The 24,602-nt window shown below is 37.4% G+C and overlaps 1 long non-coding RNA gene across 2 annotated transcripts; it reads right to left on the bottom strand.

Moving 5' to 3' along the window:
• Window positions 1-2,023: 2,023 nt before the first annotated feature.
• On the bottom strand, window positions 2,024-17,575 carry LOC123772403 (uncharacterized). 2 transcript variants are annotated; one of them, XR_006774646.2, is made up of 3 exons: window positions 17,435-17,575; window positions 16,143-16,252; window positions 2,024-3,051 (listed from the first exon to the last, which is right to left on the bottom strand). It is a non-coding gene; the product is annotated as an uncharacterized lncRNA (long non-coding RNA). The 2 variants fall into 2 exon arrangements; XR_006774644.2 differs by having other exon boundaries at window positions 17,286-17,549.
• Window positions 17,576-24,602: the final 7,027 nt, after the last annotated feature.

Genomic DNA, 24,602 nt, shown 5'->3' with positions numbered 1-24,602 from the left:
TTATATATATTAATATAATATATATAATTATATGTTAAATTAATATAATATATATATATTATATATAATATATTTATTAATATATATTATATATAATAATATTATATATATAAAATATATTATTATATTTATTAATATATTATTATATATAATATATATTTATATATATTATATTAATATATATATAATAATATATTAATAAATATATGTTAAATTAATATAATATATATAATAATATATTTTATATAAAATATAATATATTATATTAATTTAACATATATTTATTATTATATATATTATATTAATTTAACATATATTTATTAATATATATAATATATGTTAAATTAATATAATATATATAATATATTAATTATATATATTATATTAATTTAACATATATATTAAATTAATATAATATATATGTTAAATTAATATAATATATATAATTAATATATTATATATATTATATTAATTTAACATATATTATATATATTAATAAATATATGTTAAATTAATATAACATATATATTATATATGTTAAATTAATATAATAATATAATATATTATATTAAATATATGTTAAATTAATATAATATATATATATATTATTATATTAATTTAACATATATTTATTAATATATATATTCTATAATATATTTAAATAAATATATTATAATTTTTACATATCGTAGCCAGAACGCACTTCCCAGCCTACTATGCAAGGCCCGATTTGCCTAATAAGGCAAGTTTTCCTGAATTAATATATTTACTAAAAATACTTTTCCTCATGAAATGATAAAGCTACCCATTTCACTATGTATGAGGTCAATTTTCTTTTCTTGCAGTTAAAATTAACGTAGATATATAACCTATATATAGGTAAGGTAGCCAGAAAAAACGTCTACCTTACCTATATATGTTAGGTCATATATCTACGTTCATTTTAACTCCAATAAAAGAAAATTGACCTCATACATAGTGAAATGGGTAGCTTTATCATTTCATGAGGAAAAGTATTTTTAGTAAATATATTAATTCAGGAAAACTTGCCTTATTAGGCAAATCGGGCCTTGCATAGTAGGCTGAGAAGTGAGTTCCAGGTACAACATATATATATTTTCTGGTTTGGGCTTGTATCCCTCTAACTATTTTCTTAGCATCAGGGCTTAATTGGAATAGGAGTTCTCCAAAACTCATTTTCGTACTTTTAAGGTGAAGAAAAAGAAGACACTCTTAGATAGTAAGAGTGTCTTCTTTTTCTTCACCTTAAAAGTACGAAAATGAGTTTTGGAGAACTCCTATTCCAATTAAGCCCTGATGCTAAGAAAATAGTTAGAGGGATACAAGCCCAAACCAGAAAATAATAAATACACATTATTCAATGAAACATGTTTGAAAGAAAACCTGCTGCCAGTATACACTAATAAATATTATATATATATAAATCTATAATATCTAATTATATTTATTGAATATGTCGTACCCACAACGCACTTCTACGCCAAGTATTCATGCATTAATCATTTCTCGACTACCTAACCAACCCTATGTTAAAATTGACCTCATACGTAATGAAATGGTTACTTTTATCATTTGATAACATAAAATATATTAATTCAGGAAAACTTGGCTTACTAGGCCGAGAAGTGCATTCTAGGTACAACGTATATAAATATTTATATATAACAACAACACTCCTGCGTGATAGTAGTGATATGATTGTAATATATCGCCTTACTATCACTCAGGACTTTTGTGATATATATAATACGACAATGTCCGGGGGGGGAACATGAATTTCCTATATTAATACATGTTGCCAAGGAGTGGAATTACACACATAAATAGGCAGGAGATAATGGTAACGTACTGCACCATTCTCTCCTCCCTATTTATACCTGTAATTCCACTCCTTCGCAACATGTATTAATATACGAAATTCGTGTCTCTCTTCCCGTGGCCTGACATTGCATACAAGTCGAGCTTGTCATAATAGTTTACTATAAAACTATTGCCAAGGTAAACATCGACCTAACCTACTGAGTATGTTAAGATAACCATTTTTTTTTACAGCCTAACATACTCACTAGGTTGTTTCTAAACGGGAAACCTATGTCAACCTCGACGTATTGGCTTGACGTTTCAGCGTCAACAAAGTACCACCCATTGCAGGAAATGTTTACATTCCCTCCAATACACCTCCTGTATTTTGATGGTTAAAAGATATGTATCTTTTATACATAAAACGGCTACGACAGAAACTATATTGCAGGGAATGTAAACATTCACACCCATTTATATAGCTTACGTACCCAACAAACCATTTCTTGGTTTAGAAACGTAGTGGTCAGCATGGCGTACTATGTTATATTCATGCCATACATTATTTACCATCTTCTCACAGTCTGTATTCAACACCGTGTTACTAAATAAAATTGGGTTACGAAAATACAATGCCATACTCATTGTGCAGGATCCTTGCAACAACAGTTGCCTTCTTCTTGGCACAAACAATTTAACTGTCATAGGCACAATCTACAAATGACTACGCACATATATCCTACAACAATTGACAGTGTCTCACTTACACACTCTATTGGAGGGCCACCTAAGTATTCCCTGTAATACAGCTGAGGTGATTTGTACGAAACGGACTAATTACGTACCCCCACCAATACACTTTGTGTGGTTTATATTTAATACAATAACTACCAGACCGGTATGCATATCTTCAAACATGTTTAACTTTTATTCACAAATCAATTCCTTCTACTATGTATCATATACTACATGTCTATGCTGAAGGCAACATTTTCCCCGTCATCTACAAGGTAAACAGCGCTCCACCTACACTCCTATAATAACAATCTTTACATAGACGCTTGTGAATTTTGTTTTCTTTTCTGGCGACGATTTCCAACGTCACAAGGTGGAGGGGGGGGTGTGGTGGTAGTCCCCTCCAGCAGTAAGAAGTCTATGCACCAACCACACTCTTCATGTACAGGACAACTGCCTCATAACACATCATTTCTTCTATTCGCCCATCACACACTGAAAATACAAACAATTGCAATCAGAACATTAACTTAACAAATCAATTGCTGGTTTCAATCTTAAGTCACACACATATTCACGATACTTTGGGTCATTATAAATACTTCATATTTTAATGCCTTATCAGAACAACGCACGTCCAAAATAATCACAAGGCCCTAAATATCGCCACTATCAAATGTCCTATTGAGGGTCACAATACAACGCGCGACGATAACAGTGGCCAGTATGGCCACCATCGCCACTTACGACTACACACTTTGTTGCCAACAATGAACAAATACCTTTACGCCACATTGCCTCTCTAGCAGCATCCACACCTACATGGCTGGGAACTCAAGAGATTACTATTTATTCGAGAACATAAAATGTTCGAGCATTGACAATACCACAAAGTTCTGCTCTGAAGATGGCAGCCGACATATCTATGAGTGTCAAGAAAAAACCGTACCACGATTAATACCTTTAGTGATGTACAAAACATCCCAACCACACCCTCCATGCAGGGGGGGGGGGGGGAGGTGCTGAAGAGAAACAACAACTTCAAGAACATTAGTGATCACGCCACTGTCAACATATAACGTGGGAGTCAAACGAAACGCGCACGACAACTGTAATCTACTTTACACACGACCATACGCCTATCCACTCCCCCAAGAACTATGGGAGGAAAAGGACATTCACTGCGGAGGTAAGAGATGTGCGCTGTCAATGATTAACCCCACCAGATTCCTTCGACACAACGGAATGATCAGTGTCCCAACATGGGAGGACAAAAAGTAGTGCTCACAACACTACCTGCGGGCAGAGACAGTGTTATCAAGCAACGATCAGACAAACAAACTTTGGAGGGACATTCCACCCAAAACCATGAAGTTGAAACACAATATCATACTCTCGTCGGCCTTTTGCAGTTCAAACAGGACGGCAACGACCAAATTCTTCGCAGTACAAATATAAACCTCAAGCACTTACGGAAACGACGTGATACTGCTCTGATAACCATACCCTCAAAAAGCTTGCAGACATAACTCGTGGGGGATGACGTGACACACCCCCCCCTTTACGCACACGAACGACAACAGCATCGAGCCACGACTCATAATGAATGCCACCACAGACCGAAGCTCACAGAAGGCATCGTTATGGCCACAGAAATTCAAGAAGAGGCTTGGAACTCAATTCAGTCACAACCGGGGAGACATTGCGAACGAACTTACCCACTATCTTCTGCATATGCTTCCACAGCAGTTTCTGACGTGATGGTGGAGACATAAGACATGGCCCTACATGCCTTCCCAAACAAACAAAACACATTCAGGTGTCTACCGGCGACAATGTCTCTTCCTGCATGCTTACATTCCACGAGCAATACAGCAGTGTTATAAACAACGAGACGCAGAATGGAAATGTCACAGATACTAACACGATGGGAAACTGCTCACTGCCATCGACCACCAACCACTCAAAATCTAACTAAAGGGAAGACGAGCAAACATCAACACACGAAACGGAGCGACTTCGGGTCGAAATCAGTGGGGCTCACCAAATTTCATAACAGAGGATGAACGGTTCAAGAAGGCAACCTTGGGTGTTTATCATAACATCACCCCCCCCCAAAGGGTATGTCGACAATTGAAATCACCTACCAGGAGTCCAGGAAGAGAAACCGGGATACTCGGGGAAGATAAATGGAACAAACAATGGATAGGTAAGGGAACGTGACAGCTGGGGGGGGGCCAAGACACCTCCATAGCAGCAGCAGGGGATGTAGGGGGCGAGGAAGAAACCAAACCCTTCTTACCCGCCGGGGAGGAGGAAGCAAAGAAGCCAGGCTCACACTTCTGACTCAAAGATACAGCCGTCCCACCAACAATGTACTCTGCAACACAATCTAGTGTCTCAAAAGGACAAACAACGGCCATTAGCCCAGCTGAGAGCCATCATGGCGTCTGGTGGAGGTTCGCGCAGTGTCTCTCCTGCAAATATCGACGATACCTTTGAGGACACTGGGGAACCACTGTTGCATGCCACACATTTAGATCATGAACATCACCCGGTCTTACAAGAGGATCTAGATCGAGTTTTCCTAGACGGCAAACAGATTGGAGGCGAAACGCCCACAACTTACAGAGACCATACCGGCACCACGCGGCCTCACTATCAACCTCCAAGGTACACTAAATTCTTCTGATTTGCAAACTTTATTCATTCCCTTTGATGGCGAACAGCAAAATGTGTTCAGAAATAGCCGAGCACAACGTATCTCATATAAATATATTCGCGATCGATGTCCACAATATGAGACAGAAAAACCTCATCGCAGTGGACCGCAAACAACTAAAACTTTCAGACATTACTGACATCTGTGGCTATAAACCACTAGGGGACCGATTAACAACATATGTAATCCGACATGTGGTAGACTACATCAAAGCACAACTTGACACACATGACATCCCGATCCATGGAATCAAAACATTTATGCGGACAACTGACTGACACAGCCACTGCTCTGCTTACCTTTCTAGACTACATACCCCTGACAGGATTTGCTTAAATGCCTTCCTCCATAAACTAGAGGTGTATATACCACGTCCCACTCAATGTTTTAACCATACCTGGAAAGGCTGCACCAAAGACATTAAATGTTGGAAATGCTCTCGTTCCCATTACACGCAAGATTGTACATCAGATACACTTACCTCCTCAAACTGTGGTGGCGACCACGACATTACATGCAAACAATGTCCATCATACATAGCAGCAGCAAAAACTATGGTTCTCCCTAACAACAACCTGCTATACAGTAGTGCACTGAAACAACCTAACACAGCCTTTGCTTGTACCTGATATATCTGTCACCGACACTACCACAACCATCTCTCACAAAATGCACAACTGAATCCGGATCTTGTTGAAACTTTGGTCACACGCATTGAAAAGACGCTGGAGCGACTGCTAACTAAATTCTTTACACAACCCACCCCTGAGGCTGACCCAAAAGACATCCCAAACAAAGCCACCATTGCTGGACACACATTGTTTCAACAGATGATAGAATAACTCCCTAGCACGCCTTACCAAAAGAATTCCACAGGCTGACTTGCCACAAACCCAAACCGCCAGTACCAACAGTAACACACAGACCGCATCCACATCTAGGTATCCAACACGTACTACTACTGGCATGCCAAGGAAAACAGACACATCCTAAATGGCTCCCCTAACATTCATGACTTGGAACACAAAAAGCATTAAAGCATCTCTCACAGAACTTAAACAATTCCTTTACTCATCCGAACCGGACTTAGCTTTCATAACCGAATCCTTCCTCACCCCTAAACAAAATCCTATTTTTAAACACTTTCAGATGCAGAGACTGGACAGACCAAACCGTATGGGTGCTGGTATTTTCCTCATAAGCACAGACCTTGTGGTGTTCAGATTATGGAGAATGTTCTTGTGATACCCTGCCTACAGTTTCTAGAAACAAGGATATTTAATCATTCATCAAAAATTTCGGACGTCAAAAATACACTTTTACTTACTATTATTGAAATCTGTGAATATTTTTTCCATAGCTGGTATGTAAGGCAACTTTATAATCCATTTTCTTCATTACATTTGTTTTGCTACCATTGTAAAATACATTCTTAGCATTTTGTCAGTGTACCAGTTTGATAAGCATGTTTGATGAAACAATTGGTAAGATGGTTGACTTCATTATCCAAAAACTCAGGGACACAAGCAAAGACCTAAAAGGCCAACAATTACTTTTTTTGTTCTCAACTAAATCACTGTAATGAAGAATAATGTATTGCTCAGTGTGCATGTTTTAATGATAAACAGTGGTACCAATACCCCCATAGTTTTTCATAACCATACTGTCCAAAAAGGGTTTTTTGTAATTATATATGACAGGCAAATTAAATGATTAAGAACACACTGATGGAACTCTCATCATCAGCATCACCTACCACAAAAGTATCAACACCATATCTTTCCCCAAAAATATATTTTTAGGCAAATTAAGTTAATGTTGGGTAAGACACGCATCTCAAAATGCCATGTAAAGGTTGGCCAAAATAGAGGAAAGAGAAGAGCCCATTGCTACTCCATATGCTTCAGACAAATACTGTTAAATTTAAAAAAAGTGTATGATGATTAATTCACAGACTGTACCTATGGGGAGGGGGGAACTCAAATACATCTTTGTATTTTGCCCAAATAAATTCTGGAACATTATCAATAATGATATTTGTGAACAAGTACAGTAACTTAAAAATTACCCATACGTATTGCCTTTGTAGATATTACTGAATTTTAAGTGATTAATGAAATCAGAAGTTTGATTCCATTAATCAAATGAGAATAAATTTAATTTCTGTATTAAAAATGATTACTACAATCTTAAATATATACAGTATATGAAAATATTTCTCTAACACTCTCTACTCTCCTTTATATGTATGGACTGTCTAAGATTCTCACAAACGGTTGTCTCATGTATTCATTCTCCCCCAAAAAAGTCTTCCAACCTGGTTAGCCAAAACTCTTGGACAACATGGTATTGTTTCTGATTCTTATTTGTTTCACTTCTAATTTCATTAATTACTTAAAATCCAGTAACATATACTAAGCCAATATACTGTAGTTAGTTTTGAAGTTACTTATTTATTTACAAATATCCATATAAGGTTCCGGAATTTATTCGAGCAAAAATACAAAGAATTATTAAAAGGCGTCAAGCTGGGGAGACTATGTAGCAACATGAAAGGTGCAGGATATTAAACAAATGCTAAATATCACTAAGGATGCCAATACAAGAACAAAAGTGCACAAGGCAAATGATATCAAAGGTGTCTTGAGTCAACAAGGATTCTATCAAGGGACACTCGGGAAAGCAAGACACGCATGTCCTGAAAGTTAAGGACATTCAACAAAGATATGCACTACCGTAAGATTGACAATACAGTTCGGACACTATGGAGCTGGGCTGCACTCCAGTGAGTTCAACATGACCAAGGGGATAGGCTACCCTCAACACCACGCAGTTTGTTACCAGTAATAGAAGACCAATGACCTTGCCAATGGGCACAGAATAAAGATTGAATGAATAACTGGGTAGAAGTTGGAATAAGTAATGCCTTTGTGGGAATTAGGACAAGTGCGGATAGCCTCATTAACGGCAGTGTCCACATGCTCATTTAAGGAAACACCAATATGGCTGGGAACCCAGCAAAACTCTATTGTCTTAAATCTGCTGGAGATAAGAAACAGCCAATGTTGAAATTTATTAAGTCAGAGAGGATGTTGTAGGGACTGTGTAAGGTAGCGAAGACAGTAATGATCACAACGATCCTGTAGAGATAGGATGCCGGTTTTAACATACAGGCTCAAGGTAGGGGGACAAAAGAAGGCACCAGATCTGAGGCGTAACCCAGTATGGTGCAGACCATCAAGAAGACAAAAGAGTTCAAGGAGAGGCAAACGAGTAAGTGGGACAGCCATAATCGAGTTTAGTCAGCACGAGAGGAATGTAAATAGAGAAGGTGTGTTTAACAGCTTCCCAGGAAGTATGGAACAGGACGTTAAGTTAAGGGCCTTAAGAGCATTCAATTCGAAGGTAAGCGATATGGGGCGACAAAGATAAACGAGTTTCAAAGATTAACCCCAAAAGTTTAGCAGAATCTTTGTACAAAAGAGGACTACGATAGAGCAACAAAAGGGAGGGGGCGAAGAATGAACTGCTTCCGAGTAAAAGTCATAGCACAAAATTCCGGAATTTATTCAGGCAAAATACAAAGTAATTATTAAAACGAGCCAAGCTGGGGAGACTATGTAGTCTCCCCAGTCGTAGAATGGGGAGACTAAGACTATGTAGTCTTAGTTGTAGAGAACTTGAAGCCATGATTGGTGGCCCAGGATAACACAGCATTATGTAATTGCAAATTGAAGCTGTCGTTGGAGGAAAGGTGTCAATACATAAACAGCAGAGGGTAAGATTGTCAACAGAGAGAGCTGAAAGAATGCCAGGTAAGGATGTAAAGAAGACCATTGGGTGCATCCGATCCCTCGATCGTTGTCGCCCCTAAATCAACAACAAAGACCAGTGAGAGTAACCAGGAAAAATAGTGCTCAGAACACTTCCTTGGGGTACACCTTCGTATTGCTAAAAAGAGGCACATAAGAGTGGTACCAAGCCTCACACTAAAGGAAAGACTAAAGAGGAAGCTTTGTAGGAAGAGAGGGAGATTACCACAATGCCAAAAGAATGGAGTTGGGACAAAATATGGTATCTCCAGGTTGTGCCATACGCCTTTTCCAGATCAAAAAGGACAGCAATAATCGAGGTCTTCACAGCAAAAGCAGTACAAATATAGACCTCCAGGTTCATTAAGATATCAGTTGTGCTGTGACACTTGCAAAAGCTAAATTGAAAAGGGAAAAGGTGGTGATAGTGTTCTAAGAACCACATCAAACGGACATTGACCATGTGTTAAAAAAAGTTGCAGTTGCAACTCGTTAGTGCAATGGGGTGCAAGTCCTTAGATGTCGTCCCTAGAGAATCTGGTTTCCGAATAGGAAGAATTGCCTCAAGTCAGTCCTCGGGAACTGACGACGACTCCCAGATATGGTTATAAATATTCAGTAAATCATAAAAGTGCATGGAGAGAGACAGCGAATCATCTCACAATGAATGTCATCTGAGCCTGCTGCCGTAGAACTGAAGAAGGTCAGGGTAGACTGGAGTTCCGAGAGAAAGGATCGTTATAGGGGGGTGGGGGGCTGGAGATGTGTGCTAACATCTAAGGAAGATGAGAACCATAGCTAACTGTCGAAAATTGTGTCTGGACCCAGTTCATAAGCGACCGACATCGGATCAGCCACAACAGAAGAACTGGCGACTAGAGTTAGGACTGGTGAGACATCTGGAACAAACGTATGTGCTGTCTTATGGATTTTGTTCCAGATCTGGGGGAGAGGAGTGTCAACTGTAATGGTGGAGACATAGATTTCCAACTCTCACTCTTAGCTGTACAGATGGCCCTACAGGCCATCACAGATCAACAGAGCAGTACAGTTCAATCCCCCAACAAAAGCTATAGGGGAAGAGAGAGAGATAGGAACAACTGCAGAAGGAACCAGGATGTGTGCCAAGCATCAGCCCCTGGAGACATACACAAAGTGGTGAAAACTGAGAGATCAGAAGTAGGAGTTCATGGAAGTTAGCATAAAAGCCACAAATATTCCATTGAAGATTAAATAGTCAAAAATAGAGACAGGAGGAAAAAAAAAATCATAGATGAACATGGGATACTAAGGAGGATCAGGCACAGGTTCAGTGAAATCAGGGTATGGGGGCATAGGTAAATCAAGCAAAGACGATTGAGTCGTGGGGGTAGGAGGGGATGAAGGCAGACTGACAAAGTCCTGGGTGGAAGAAGGCCCTAAAGATGGACAATCAAAGGAATGGGGAGAGACAAACATTGGAGTGCACTTGATCAAAGACAGCGTCAGAGGAAAATCAAGGGCCATGGGATTCTCCATAAAGGGGTAAGTCAACCCTACCACACACATGGGAGGAGAAGCAGTGGATGGATCAATGCCTTCTTGCCAGCTGTGGAGAAAAATGGAGAGGAACCAGGTTTACGCTTCTAACTGTGATATAGGCGTGCCAGCAGCAATGTGCAACAGTCTCTAAAGTCTCAGCAGGAGATGAAGAACAAGAGCAGACACAAAGATGACTGGGAGGATCGAGAAGAAAGACTGGGTTGGGAAAGAAAGGCTAGAGGGGACAGAGAAGAGGGAAGAGGTGGTGACACTGAACTGAATGGCAGAAGACTGGGAGGGGAGGGCAGAAACATCAAGCGATGAACTATGAGGAAGATTCTCTGTCAGAATAGAGAGGAGCAGAAGACAGGAAACTGGTGAAGGCATTGGTGTCTAAGGCCTGGAAAAGGTGGAATTGAGAAAGGGGTGAAGGGTGGGGAAGGAGAAGTGTGATGCAATACATGAGCATAAGTCATGTCCAACCTAGCGTCTGTGATCGGATTTCTTTCCATGAGGAAAATGTTTTAAACTGAGAATGGCATCCACAAATTTGCAGTGTATGCATGAGTGGAAGAAGGCAAGGTGGGCATCACTGCAATTAATGCAGTGAGGCTTGAAGAAGAGAATTCTGTCTTAAAATGACCCGGGACTCCACACAAGGGGGAACAGGGCATACCTCACTAGTGCATCACAAGAGACCATGCCCAAATTTCCAACACCTATTGCAGACAAGAAGAGAGGGAAGGTATTCCTGAATGGAGCATCTGGTACCAGCAAGAATAATGGAAGACGGAAGGGACCTACAAACAAAAAGAGATTTTGACTACTCAAAGCGGCTGACAATGGCGTACGAGGGGATCGAGTGAATGTGTCAGTCTGGAGGATAGAATGGCCTTAGGCCTCGAGAGAATATATTTAATATCCTCATGGTAGTCTTTTAGCTCTCTACCTCCAGTAACGACATGGTGCGGGAGAATGACTGTGCCAATGCTGGCATTTAACCAGTCATTTTTGGAGACCCAAACTGGGGTCTCACCAATGCAGGACAATGATGCCAGGCAGTCTGCTGCCTCCTGAGAAGGAGATGCAACTACACGGGGCCTCGTGTAGTTGCAGGAACCCAATCAGGGGCCTCGTAGCCTGGTGGATAGCGCGCAGAACTCGTAATTCTGTGGTGCGGGTTCGATTCCCGCACGAGGCAGAAACAAATGGGTAAAGTTTCTTTCACCCTGAATGCCCCTGTTACCTAGCAGTAAATAGGTACCTGGGAGTTAGTCAGCGGTCACGGGCTGCTTCCTGGGGGTGGAGGCCTGGTCGAGGACCGGGCCGCGGGGACACTAAAGCCCCGAAATCATCTCAAGATAACACGTGTGGCAGTGTGGGTGGGATTAAAAGTGACATGGGTATCAAATGAACCAACCAGGTGTTTATGTATGTGTAAATCATCACGACGCGTACAATCAATGTGAAAAAGATCAAAATACTTAGTCCGCTTGGCAGGACCAAACAAATCCTGGAATGTAGATGAGTTGGGAGGAATCGTGTGTGTTCAAGTGTGGGAGTTACGGCACTGAGCTCCCCCAGTATGAGGGGAGTGTTAAAAGGCGCCATTGTCACAATGAGATATGGAGCCACTCTACGTGACAAGGTGGGGGCTTGGGGCTCAACCCTGCCACGGAATTGAGAGGGAAGCAGAGTGGGTCAGTCGGGAGTCAACAAAGGAGCCTGGTCTGGGGCCAATGTAGCTGGAACCCAATTTTCTATCACTGGCCATCTTGCGAGGCCTGGTCGCCCACCCTATGAGCCTGCGTAAAAGAAGTCAGTTCCGTATCCATACAGCATTAATTTCAAAAGTCTGGGTCAAGGAGCCAAGACATACCACCTACCAGGGCAGTTAGGGAGGTAGAGCACTGGCCAGTGCTGGAAGGGGTGCGTTGTCCCCAGTCGTGCTCCCCCCTTTTTAACAGGGGAATCCTACTGCATTGCCCATTCTCCCACAATGGTGCAAAGACCTCTTTCTCCCCAGCCTGGACACCAAACCATCAACAAATCCCTCATGGGTAGCCCCCTACAGCAGGAGGTCTGTTGACCCAAACAAGATCCCTATGGGGTGTGTACCTTAGCACATACAATACCAAGAGAGGGGGGCCCAGGCAACCCTCACCGGCCCTAGGGAGTTGTACGTGAGGCCCCTCACAATGACAAGGTGACACTCTGGAGGAGGGGGCAAAATACAAAGATGTATTTGATTTGATTTGATATTTGATTGAAAAAAAAAAACTTAATTGTTGGTCTTTTTTCAAGCCTATGGGAACCTGAGTTTTAATATACAGTATTGAAGTTACCATATTACCAATTGCTTCATAAAACTCACTCACCCCCGCTGGCACATTGACAACTGTAAGAAAAAAGCAAAGAGTATATTCTACAATGGTAGCAAAATAAATAAATGGAATAAAGAAAATAGATTATAAAGTTCCCTTACATACCAGTTATGGAAAAATATACAAGACATCAGTGACATTAATTGCATGTTTTTTTGACTTCCAACATGCTAGTGTATTAGGAAAAACTTTGAACTCAATAACAACAAAAGTAACGGTAATAATACAGTACTGTAATAATAATACAGTAATAATAATGATGATGAAGAGAATGATGGTACTGTTGATAACATTGTTGCTGGCGGTGATAATAAAATCAGCCGGAGTTGTGTTAGCAAAGGTAATAATAATAATTGTGTTTGTAATAAATTGCAACGATTGCAGTTTATCATATGTTGGAGACACTGGTCATGGATTATTGAAGAGTTGAGGAATACAAAAAGCAGTACAGTAACAAAATTTGATAGGAATAATGTCACTGCACAAATAAATCACATTAATATGATGTACCAATGAGAAAATCAGTAGGAGCCATGAGGAGGATTCGAACCTGCACACTGGGTACTCCCAAACACACGCCTTGAATCATTGAACCATAACATGCTAAAAGTAATGCAACCTGGGATTTGACTGAATCTTTTAGGGAATCCTGAGGCTTCCACTGAAGCAAACTCAGGGTTTCACACATTGTCCATATACACTCTGGCTCTGGTATAGTTGTACCCAAATGCTTCTCTTTAAATGTGTTGAAGGAATACCATGGCCTGAGTGCATGTGGACAATGTGTGAAACCCAAATTTTGCTTCAGTGGAAGCTTCAGGACTCCTAGAAGATTCAGTTGAATCCTAGGTTACATTGCTTTATACAATGTTGTACAGTAGTTCAATGGTTTAAGGCGGGTGTTTGCAAGTATCCAGTGTGCAGGTTCGAATCCTCATGGCTCCTGATATTCTCAATAATTCCAGTGTAAACCATTATTGGGATTTCAATCACAAGATGTATTTTAATAAAACTGTATATAACAGCTCAAAAAAAAACAAAATGCATTTTGAAGGGAAACCAGAGTTCAAATATTAAAGCAGTACCTAGAAGAGGTAATTATATACCCCCTTAGGGACCATAAAGGGCAACAAATTTTTTAGTAGACCCGATTAATCATAAAATTATATTTAGTGAAACTAAATGAACTACTTCATTAATTCATATAAGCACAGACCTTGTTGTGTTCATTATCCCTAATGTTCATAAGAACATTAGGGATAATGTTCTTGAAATACCCTGCCTACAGTTTCCAGAAACCAGGACGTTTGATCATTCGTTTCGGAATCAACAGGGAGCATAATTATAACAATGTCTAATGATGAGATGAAATGCCATGTGAGGTGCACAATATAAGTCATAGATAGACATGAGGACAAGTACTTGAACCTCAAAGGTTATTCAGCACCTGAAGCATTAGCCTTTGGGAAGGGAGGGAATCTTGGAGGATTGCCTGGGCCCACTTAGCAGGTAACAGGACTAAGCCCCATTTAGGCTATACAGTTTCAATTTTATTTTATAATTGCTCAGTATTTAAACAAACTTGAGTTTACCTTAAATAGCTAGGGAAATTTTATCACATTAAGCTTTTGTAATGTATCATACAGCAACTTATCCCCTTTAATCCTTCTAATTTTAGTTATGATTTTAATCCACAGTGCCAAAATCTAGTATCATTAAACCAAGACTAAACTCGCCAGATGTATTTATTGAAGTTACTTCATCTTTTCAAGAATCTGGATCAGTGACTTCCTTGGAAGATTTATGTAACATCAATCTTGCAAAATATTTAATATTTTGCCATGTCATGTTAATTATACAATGTGTACAATTTAGTTTATTGGTCAATCTTCCAAACTGAGACTACACATTCTATTACTGTATACTATAAGAATGCTTAATACTTGAATGAAGGTACAGTATTATCAATCTTTAATGTACAATTCCAAATTTGATGTTAATCAACTTTAAATGCTATGGTAATTTCATCCCTGTACAATCTGGTCAAGTTTTAACCATATTAAAATTTGTGAAACCTAAAATATGACAAGATCTTTTAAATTACGTTACCATTTTACGTTATTCAAACAGCAATGTTTGTATAACATCTAGAATAAGAAAGATACAAGAACATGAAGAGTATAGAAACTGGAATGCATGACAATTTAGGTTTTCAAATTGATGTCAAGTGATTATTAAAAGTTGCCGAACCAGGAAGACTATGTAGCACCGTCTGTGTTGCAAGATAGTCAAGAAGTGAATATCCTGTTCTCAACCTTGGGTTAAGAACAATTTTGGCCCTTCAGAGCTTACACTTTACCACATATATACTAATCTACCATGATCAAGAGGGAAATATTTGCATGTGAGTTTTCCTTAGAGATTATCAGATGCCATGGAAATTATGGTTCGGGGAAGTACAATGACCACTTTACTATTTTGTTAGTTTTGTGCCAAGAGTCATTACTCTTCTGTTAAAACTTTCTTCAGTCATTTGTGAATAAATAAATGATGTGGAATTCATTAAGCTAACTTTATACAATATTTACTTTGTATTTATATTGGTAAATGACAACAAACTTAAAAGGCTGCAATTACATGCTCTTGAACTTTAGCTAAGCATTATTTCCTCAATTTTAAACACTTGAGCAAGTTAAAAATCAATGATAACCTATGTCCACATTTAGTTTCACTTTCAAATTTATAACTTGAACATTAAAATTAGATTTTAGGCAAAAGATCAATACTAAATTTTGTTTCCAGTTATCTACTCTGGAGTCTGTACCATTATTGCAGTATTTTGTAGTAAATGAACTTACTACTAACCTTATCACTTTACCCCATGAATGACTAATTATCCCAGGGAAGGGGGGGCTATTAGTCATCATGCAATTAAAAAATAACCATATTTTGGCTTTCTGCATTAACTTTCAAGAATATTATTGCATTATATTTCATAAATAGAAATACGGTATTGTGTACCTTTCAATATTTAACTCAAAATGTCTTTACAGCTATTTATAACAATTAACAGATGTTCAATTATGCATTTTTCAAATAAAATGATAAATAATATTATTTCAATATTGTATGTTATTGTTAACTCACCTGATTAGTTATATTTATGAAGAAACCTACACTTGAGAACTTGCGAGTGTCCCACTACACGATATTATACAAATAGCAACTTCAACACTCCAACATTCATCCACCATTGACTGCAAAACAAATATAATGTTTACAAGTTATGTCTATACCAGTATTAAGATCCACAATGTTGGTTCAGAACACTAGCATTGCTGTAGCCATCCTAGACTATCACGGATTTTATCATATTGCAAGCCTTAAAAAAGTACAGAATATACCAGGGGTAAACTATCAAAATAAGTTAAAATATAGTTTTCCCAAGTACTGTATAAGTTCACATATCGGAAGCCCGCTGATGCAAATATTTGAGGTACAGTATCTGGCGATTTTCGTGGCTGGATAATTTTCTGGCAAAACTTCGTCATATCCGAATAGCCAGCCCATCTTCCTGTTTTGATAGTACTTATTGTAACGATGAGAACCATAGTACATATATACCGATGTACAATGAAATTAGAATGTAAAAATCTGAACTATTGAGTTGGACAAACTGGAAAACTATTTTTTACTTGTGTTGCTTTGACAAACTAAACTAACCTATCCTAACCTCCATAGGCCTAATATGCAATATCTGAGGCCTAATACAGTACATATATGTTCTATACTAGGCCTAGGAATATTTAAGTTTGTGTTTTAGCTTCATTTATTTTAAAAGAATTCCTTACTAGTCAGTATAAAATGAAGTCGTCAATGGGAATAACCGGTAAAGTAGGATGCTGAATACACAGTTTTCTGTCAAACAGGACTCAGCGAGTAACAGTCAACGATATAAAATCGAGTCCAAGCACAGTTAAAAGCTCTGTTCCTAAGGGTACAGTCCTTGCACCGCTGCTTTTCTTAAATCTCATATTAGATATAGACAAAAATACAAGTCACAGCTTCGCATCATCCTTTGCAGATGATACAAAAATCAGTACGAAAATTACCTCGGCTGAAGACATTGAAAAACTTCAATGTCTTCAGAACACTAGCAATGCTGTAGCCATCCTAGACTAACACGGATTTTATCATATTGTAAGCCTTAAAAGTATAGTATATTTGTATAGACAAAATCTTAAGTGACCAACATCCACTGTATTATGAAAGTAATAACTCATAGTCTACCTGTTATTACATTCCAATATGGTGTCAGCCAGCTCCACCCTGAGCCCCTCGGAGCCACTGGCTTTCACTATTGTAACACCTAAATCTTAATACAAATAAACATTAGTGTTGTAATACAACAATATCAAGTGTCACCACCAAGACAGTACTCGGGTCCTGTAGAGAGCATCACCACTCACAACACCAGCAGCTCCGGCACTGTTGCTGTTGGTGGTGGTCCAGCCATGGAGCGGTTATGCTCCGGCTGCCCGATACTCGGAAATAGGATAGAGGGATGGGAGCCTTACAGTCTCTTCAGGCCATAGACTCTAGTCTCTTCAACTCAAAATCCCCTACAGCCTTTTCAGTCCACAGACATGATGAATGAAGCGGAAGGTATGGCGAAGGATGTCATAACAGACGTCTTCGTCTGGCACCTGGCCCCCCTCCACCTCCCGTCAAAAAAAACGGGAATTGTGGGGCGGGGACTATTCAGTTTACGAACGGCACTGTACTCACCTATTTGTGCTTGCGGGGATTGAGTTTTGGCTCTTTGGTCCCGCCTCAAACAGTTTTCCGGCCAGGCACTAATAAGCAGGGAAAGAACTTCCATGTCTGACAGAAGGAGAAAGTAGCAAAGCCACCCGAAACGCTGTGCGTACTAGTGGCTTTACAAGATTGTAAATACCATGCTATATATCCTCACAAACCCAATGTACCTTCTTGTATATAAATAAATAAGTATGCAGCCGCAGAGGTGGATGGCGGACAATCAACCCGTCCTCTTACTAATTACGTCTCTTTTCGCTCATATGAGCACTACGACTAAAAATTGGTGTACTAGAAAATGAATGCAGCTGGCAAAATTGACGTACAGTCCTGTTTTCTGTTTTAGGTCTGATAGGTTAGAAGAGGACACTTTAAATTAACGGTTTTCATGATGTTTTGAAACATTAGGAGAACTTCCTGCTCTCCTTACCTATCAGAGGACCCAGAACATGCTGCTTTGGGTCCATTTCATTTGGAAATTAATTTCCATTTTTTTTAATTCCAATATGGCGATTTTTTACCGTAATGCATACGTGCGAAAAGCAACGTGGTTTGTAACGATGGGTGGAATGATTTCCTTCCTTAGTATTATCTCCATGAGTTTGCAGGTGTGTGATGTCAAGCTGATCACGCTGTGTTTTTCTACTTTCTGCAAAGTTCTTTCTGCCCCCTTCCCTCTTTTTTTTTTTAATAGGTAACATTTGCATATTTCCAATCTAGAGGAACTATCCCTAGGTCCAGAGATTTTCTGAAAAGTGGCATGTACGTAGGTATAGTGCATCTGCTAGTTCCTTCATAACTTTGGATTGAATTCCATCCACACCTGGGGTTTTTGAGTCTTTCAATTGGTCAATGCTCTTCGTGAATGTATCGCACATTATTGATACATCCTATAATTCATTCTCACCTTCAAATATTTCTATAGGTAATGGGATATCTAATCTTTCTAGTTTGAAAATGATGTAAAGTATTCAAAGTGTTTGCTGGCTTTATATCATCCATTATAACTTGGTTAGTGTTATCTTTTAAGTCTGGTTTTTCTTCTTACATAGGCATAGAATGTCTTTGGCTCTTTCTTTATGTTTTGGGCAAGTTTCCTTTTGTATTTTCTTTTGGTTAATGTCATTTCCTGGGTGGCTGAATTTAATGCCCTTTTATATACTGTATCTCATAATATATGATATTCATCATGGATTTATACCATCTCGATGTTCTGCTTAGTTAACAAACTTCTTTTTATTACCTATGTCATCCATCTAGTTCCTTTTCCTTTCTTTCTCCTTTTTGGCACATATTTTTGAACCAGTTCAATTATGACCTTTTTGAAATTTTCCCATGATGCTTCCATGCTATTGTCACCTATCAGCTCCTTTAAGGAGGTAGAGTATTTAGGAATTCCTCTTTCATTCCTTGATAGTCTCACTGATGGTAATCTAGAAAGTCAACCTCCTGGACCTTTACATAAGTTATTGTAATTTTAATCCATCTAAGACTATTGCAATCACACATGAGCTTCCCCCCTACCTGAATTAGATCGATCATGCCCTCTTCTGATGTTAGTAAAAGATCTAGAATGCTGTTACTTCGAGAGGGCTCTGTCACATGCTATGTATATGAGAAAGAAATTCTGCACCAGGTCAGGAAATTGTTCTCCTGCTTGTGATCCTCTTCCAATTAAACCAAGATGCAAAAGACTAGTCAGAGGGATAGACACCACTAAACAAGAAAATAATCAACACAGAATATGCCATCATATTCAATGAAATAGGGCTACTAAGTCCACTGACAGTTTTGGCCATACAGTATATGATGTACTGTATATATAAAAAGACTAAACTTAGCAATAATTCAGATATCAACTGTTTGAAATAAAAGTAACAAGTTAAACAAAAATTTATTATCACCGATTGAACCAGCTTCATATGAGGAACTGGCAATCACTTTACATATTTATTACTAAAACACACAAGGTTAATAAAGTACCCATCCATAATACTGTACTGACATTTTATGAGTAGGTTTTGGCTTTGTCAAAACTTACTTCAAAGTTGCATTAAATATCCATACTTATTAGCTATAAATAATTCTAGCTAGGTCTGTTTCCCTTAATAAATAAATAATTATATATACACCAGTATATATATAGAGTATATAAAATATCATACCTAATAGCCAGAGTTGCCTAACAAACTCCGATTTTCATGAAATATTAAATTTAACAAAAAAAATGTCTTATACTGTAATAGTTTTCATTGTATTATATATGATTGCAATTGTATGATATTTGAGTCAAAACTAACAGAAATTTGATCAAACCTCTCCTAATCTAACATAATTTAATATAACAAAGTCAGTAATTCATGTTCCTAATATAATAGATTATTATTGTTAGAAAGAACCAATCTGGAAAGAAATACAGTACTGTACAGTATTTGAAAAGAACAACAATCATTTTGCCTGTTAGGAACATTGGACCTTACATCATACTAGACTAAGAAGTGCAGTTCTGGCTATTAGGCATGACATATGTCATATGTATATATATATATATATATATATACAGTGTATATATATATATATATATATATATATATATATATATATATATATATATATATATATATATATATATATATATATATATATATATATATATATATATATATATATATATATATATATATATACAGTATATATATATACATCAATACATACACACACACATGTGGCTTCTGATGTGGACTTCTGGGGACAGGTTTGGTGTGATATCAACCCCCCAAATCTTTCACTCTATTTGACTCTTGCAGGATTTAACCTCCACGAGTCAAATAGAGAGAAAAATCTGGCGGTTGGGACAGGTTCGGTGTGATATCTGGGGGTTGATATTGCACCAAACCTATACCCAGAAGCCCATATCAAAAGGATATCATCAGCAGCATGTACTAGATTGGCCAACATAATAACTGCCTTTATAAACTTATGTAAGGAATCATTCAGAACCTTGTATACCACTTATGTCAGACCAATCCTGAAGTATGCAGCTCCAGCCTGGCATCCATACCTAGTTAAACACAAGACAAAGTTAGAGAAGATTCAGAGGTATGCCAGCAGACTAGTCCCAGAACTGAGAGGTATGAGCAATGAGGAAAGGCTACGGGAGCTAAACCTCATGTCCCTGGAAGACAGAAGAGTAAGGGGAGGCATGATCACCACCTACAAAATTCTCAAAGGAATTGATAGGGTGGTCTAAGACAAACTATTTAGCATGGATGGAACACGAACAAGGGGGGACACAGGTAGAAACTTAGTACCCAAATGAGCTACAAAGACATTAGAAATAATTTTTGTCAGTGTCAGAGTAGTTAACAAATGGAATGCATTAGGCAGTGATATGGTGGAGGCAGACTCCATACAGTTTCAAATGTAGATTTGATAAGAGCCCAATAGGTTCAAGAATCTGTACACCAGTTGATTGACAGTTAAGGTGGAACCAAAGAGCCAAAGCTCAACCACCCACAAGCACAACAGGGTGAGTACACACACACACACACACACATACACACATACATGTATGCATGCATGCATACATAACATACATCATATACACACATACATGTATGCATGCATGCATACATAACATACATCATATACACACATACATACATTCCAAAATCACAGACATTATCAAAATCAGGGCTCTCTTGTTCAGCTTCTCACTTTCTCCTACAAAAAGAAAAACTTAATTTTCAACAGACCAAACAACAATAAAAATATATATTATTTTACACTAATAAAAAAAAGACTGCTCATATTAAGCATAATATTTAGTTTATAAGTGAATAAAACTCAGCGACATGGAAAGGGAAATTACAGAAATGAGCACTGAAGCAAAATTATCTCCATAACAGAAAATTAATTTGATTTACAGTACTAAATATGTTCTAAGTTTCACTACACAAATATTAAACATGACAAGAGCTACCATAAGTCCTTAACAGTTTCAGATTACATCATGGCAGTTTAATTGGAAAGCAAAAGTGATGCACTAAACATTATAAAGTATTATCAACAGTAATTATATGCTAACACTGGCCACTTACATTTGGACCCAAGATATACCTTCAAGAATAGTATAATATAATTCATACAAGCTACGCTAAACAATGCAGGAAGGTATAAGAGATTATACTGTTACCCTGTTAAAAAAAAATATTATAAATGACTCAATATATTCAAACTTAAACTTATACTGAGAGCAAAACTTGTACAGATCAGAATATGCAAGGCAGAAGGTAAATATGTGGCTGAAAGTGAATACTTTTTAGTATTATCATAGCACATATAGAAATGGAAAGTTGGAGTTTAATCTGCATATCAGTGAAAGAGAAAAACACATTCATGGCTATTTTATCCAAAATATTGGAATGTACAAATGTACTGTCACTTAGTATGCCTTAAATCACAATCCAGCAAGTTACACTTTATTGATATATACCTAACTATTTATATATGAAATGTTTAAATGGGGAAACCTACAAAGCATATCTACTTTGAAAATTATTATATACTTAGATGCAGCATGTTTAAATTTTTAAACGTGTATGTTTTAACATATATCAATACAGTACTTTACTTCTTACCAAAGCAAGGCCCATTAACTTGGGCACTGTGGTCTCATAAAAATAGTATTACAAAAATATTATTCAAAGAGCATTCACAAGAGACGTAAACTTTCTTTGTTACACAATTTTGCAAAATACAAGGCCTGATTTCTGCTCAACACTGCAAAAAGGCATGACTATGCTCTACAAGACCAACCAGACACCAGATGACACAATGTTTACTGGTAACAATTGCAAATGGAAATATTATTTATTTAGCAAGAAAACAAAGAAAAATGTAACAATATTTACAAAGTAAAAGATCATAGCAGCTTTATATATAAATGCAAATTATGATATAAAAACTAACTTTTAAGTATTATTTATCTTACCTATTGATGCTGCCTTAACAATAAAATTATTATAATTTTGATTTTGTAGAATATATTATGAAAACTTATACCATTTCTGGTGTCAAGTTGACAAAAGTGTACATACAAAGGGAACTAGAAAATGAGTGTGGGAAGCACTTCAGGATCTCTCTGAATGGCATTACATTCATGTATCCCAAGTCATGGTCTGTAGTCATTGCTGTGGATTATGATGGGGTATTGTCAAGTCATACATAAGATGATTCTACAAAGCTTGTTTTCTTTTTTGTTTAAAATGTATATATTAAGTTAGGATGTATTAGTTTAGGTTAGGTTAGGTTTGGGTTATAAACCCCATGGAACTACCTACCCGCCGAAGCCGTAAATGCCAAGACTGTTGAATTTAAAAATCCAACTGGAAAAGATTATCAAGGCAAATCGGGAGACCTTGGACAAGCTGCCGGCTTCCTGTCCTTGTTGAGGCCACTATATTAGTGGTCCTCAGGTAAACTCGGGAAAACTCACGTTAGGTGTTTGGCTCGGTTGGTTAGATAAGGTTGGTTTGGATTTGGTTAGGTTTGATTAAGTGTGGTTAGGGCTTTAAAATCCTTTGGTGAACTGTCTTGTGTATAATGTGACTTGCATCCATTTAGATAATCTTAAGACTATGAATGAAAGGGTTACAGCTACCACTAACATAAATTCTTAGATTTAGTATGTACTGTACTATGCTGAAATGTTCTTTTAACTGTTAAAAAGATATATATCATAGTTTTTTTTATAAACAAGTCTGTTTTCAACATTAGTTCATGATAACCCTCTCAGCCATGTCTGTGAAGCAGAGTTAACACGAAGGACACCAGCAGCATCCATACGTGATAATTGGTGCATTCATTACTGGTACATCTGCACAAAGGAGTGCCACAGAGATTCAGTTCTAGATCCCACACTACCTACAACATTAGATTGTGTAATTACGCTTCTCCCTCTTTTTAAACAAGTGTAAATAAAAACAAACAGATATAATGCAACTCTTATAAAGTATACACCATTGATACATATATATACTGTATAACTGTGTGAATAATTGGCAGTCTAGGGAGTTGCACTGATTCTGTATTATACACTTTTACTGCTTCAAGCGAGTCTGAAAATATGACTCAAATCAATATAATGAGTCTAGCATTAAAGCACAGTATAAAGCACAAGGATTAGAAAAACTATTTTTCTATTTTCTGATAATTATGTCAGATAAAACATTAATCCCTATACTGCTCAATACACACTGATCACTAACAATTCAGCAAATTTTGCTTACAATAATTTCATCATTTGATTGATGGTATAAAAACAACAAGCTGAACATTAACCTATAACCTTATGAGGCATCAAGCCAGTTAATGCAAGCTCTCTTGGATGAATTTGGCATGAAAGTATTTGTAGCAAATTTTCAACAAAATCCAAGATACTTTAGTAACCAGTGCTGATTAATAGTTAATAAATTACTGGTAAATCATATGATTTCACATTGATAAAATCACATTCTTAATACGTTAATTTGTTTTATATAAGAAATAAGATGTTATTATATATAGCTTATTGAATTTGACACAATTTAATATATTTGACAATTATTTAAATTAGTAAAAGTTCCTCTTGCTATAATATTTTCACTGTGCTCTTCTAACAGCTAAAAATATATAACAACTTAAGGACTCAAAAGATTCACCGTTACAATGTTCAGACTTGTCCATGCCTCCTGGCCACTTGACCTAACATATCTCCTAGAAAGACTTTCTTCTATATAAACGGAACAC

The sequence above is a fragment of the Procambarus clarkii genome, chromosome 17 (assembly GCF_040958095.1).
Source record: "Procambarus clarkii isolate CNS0578487 chromosome 17, FALCON_Pclarkii_2.0, whole genome shotgun sequence".
Classification (NCBI taxonomy): Eukaryota; Metazoa; Arthropoda; class Malacostraca; order Decapoda; family Cambaridae; genus Procambarus; species Procambarus clarkii.
The sequence above is the reverse complement of the archived record's forward strand: the minus strand, read 5'-3'. Positions and strand labels throughout refer to the sequence as shown.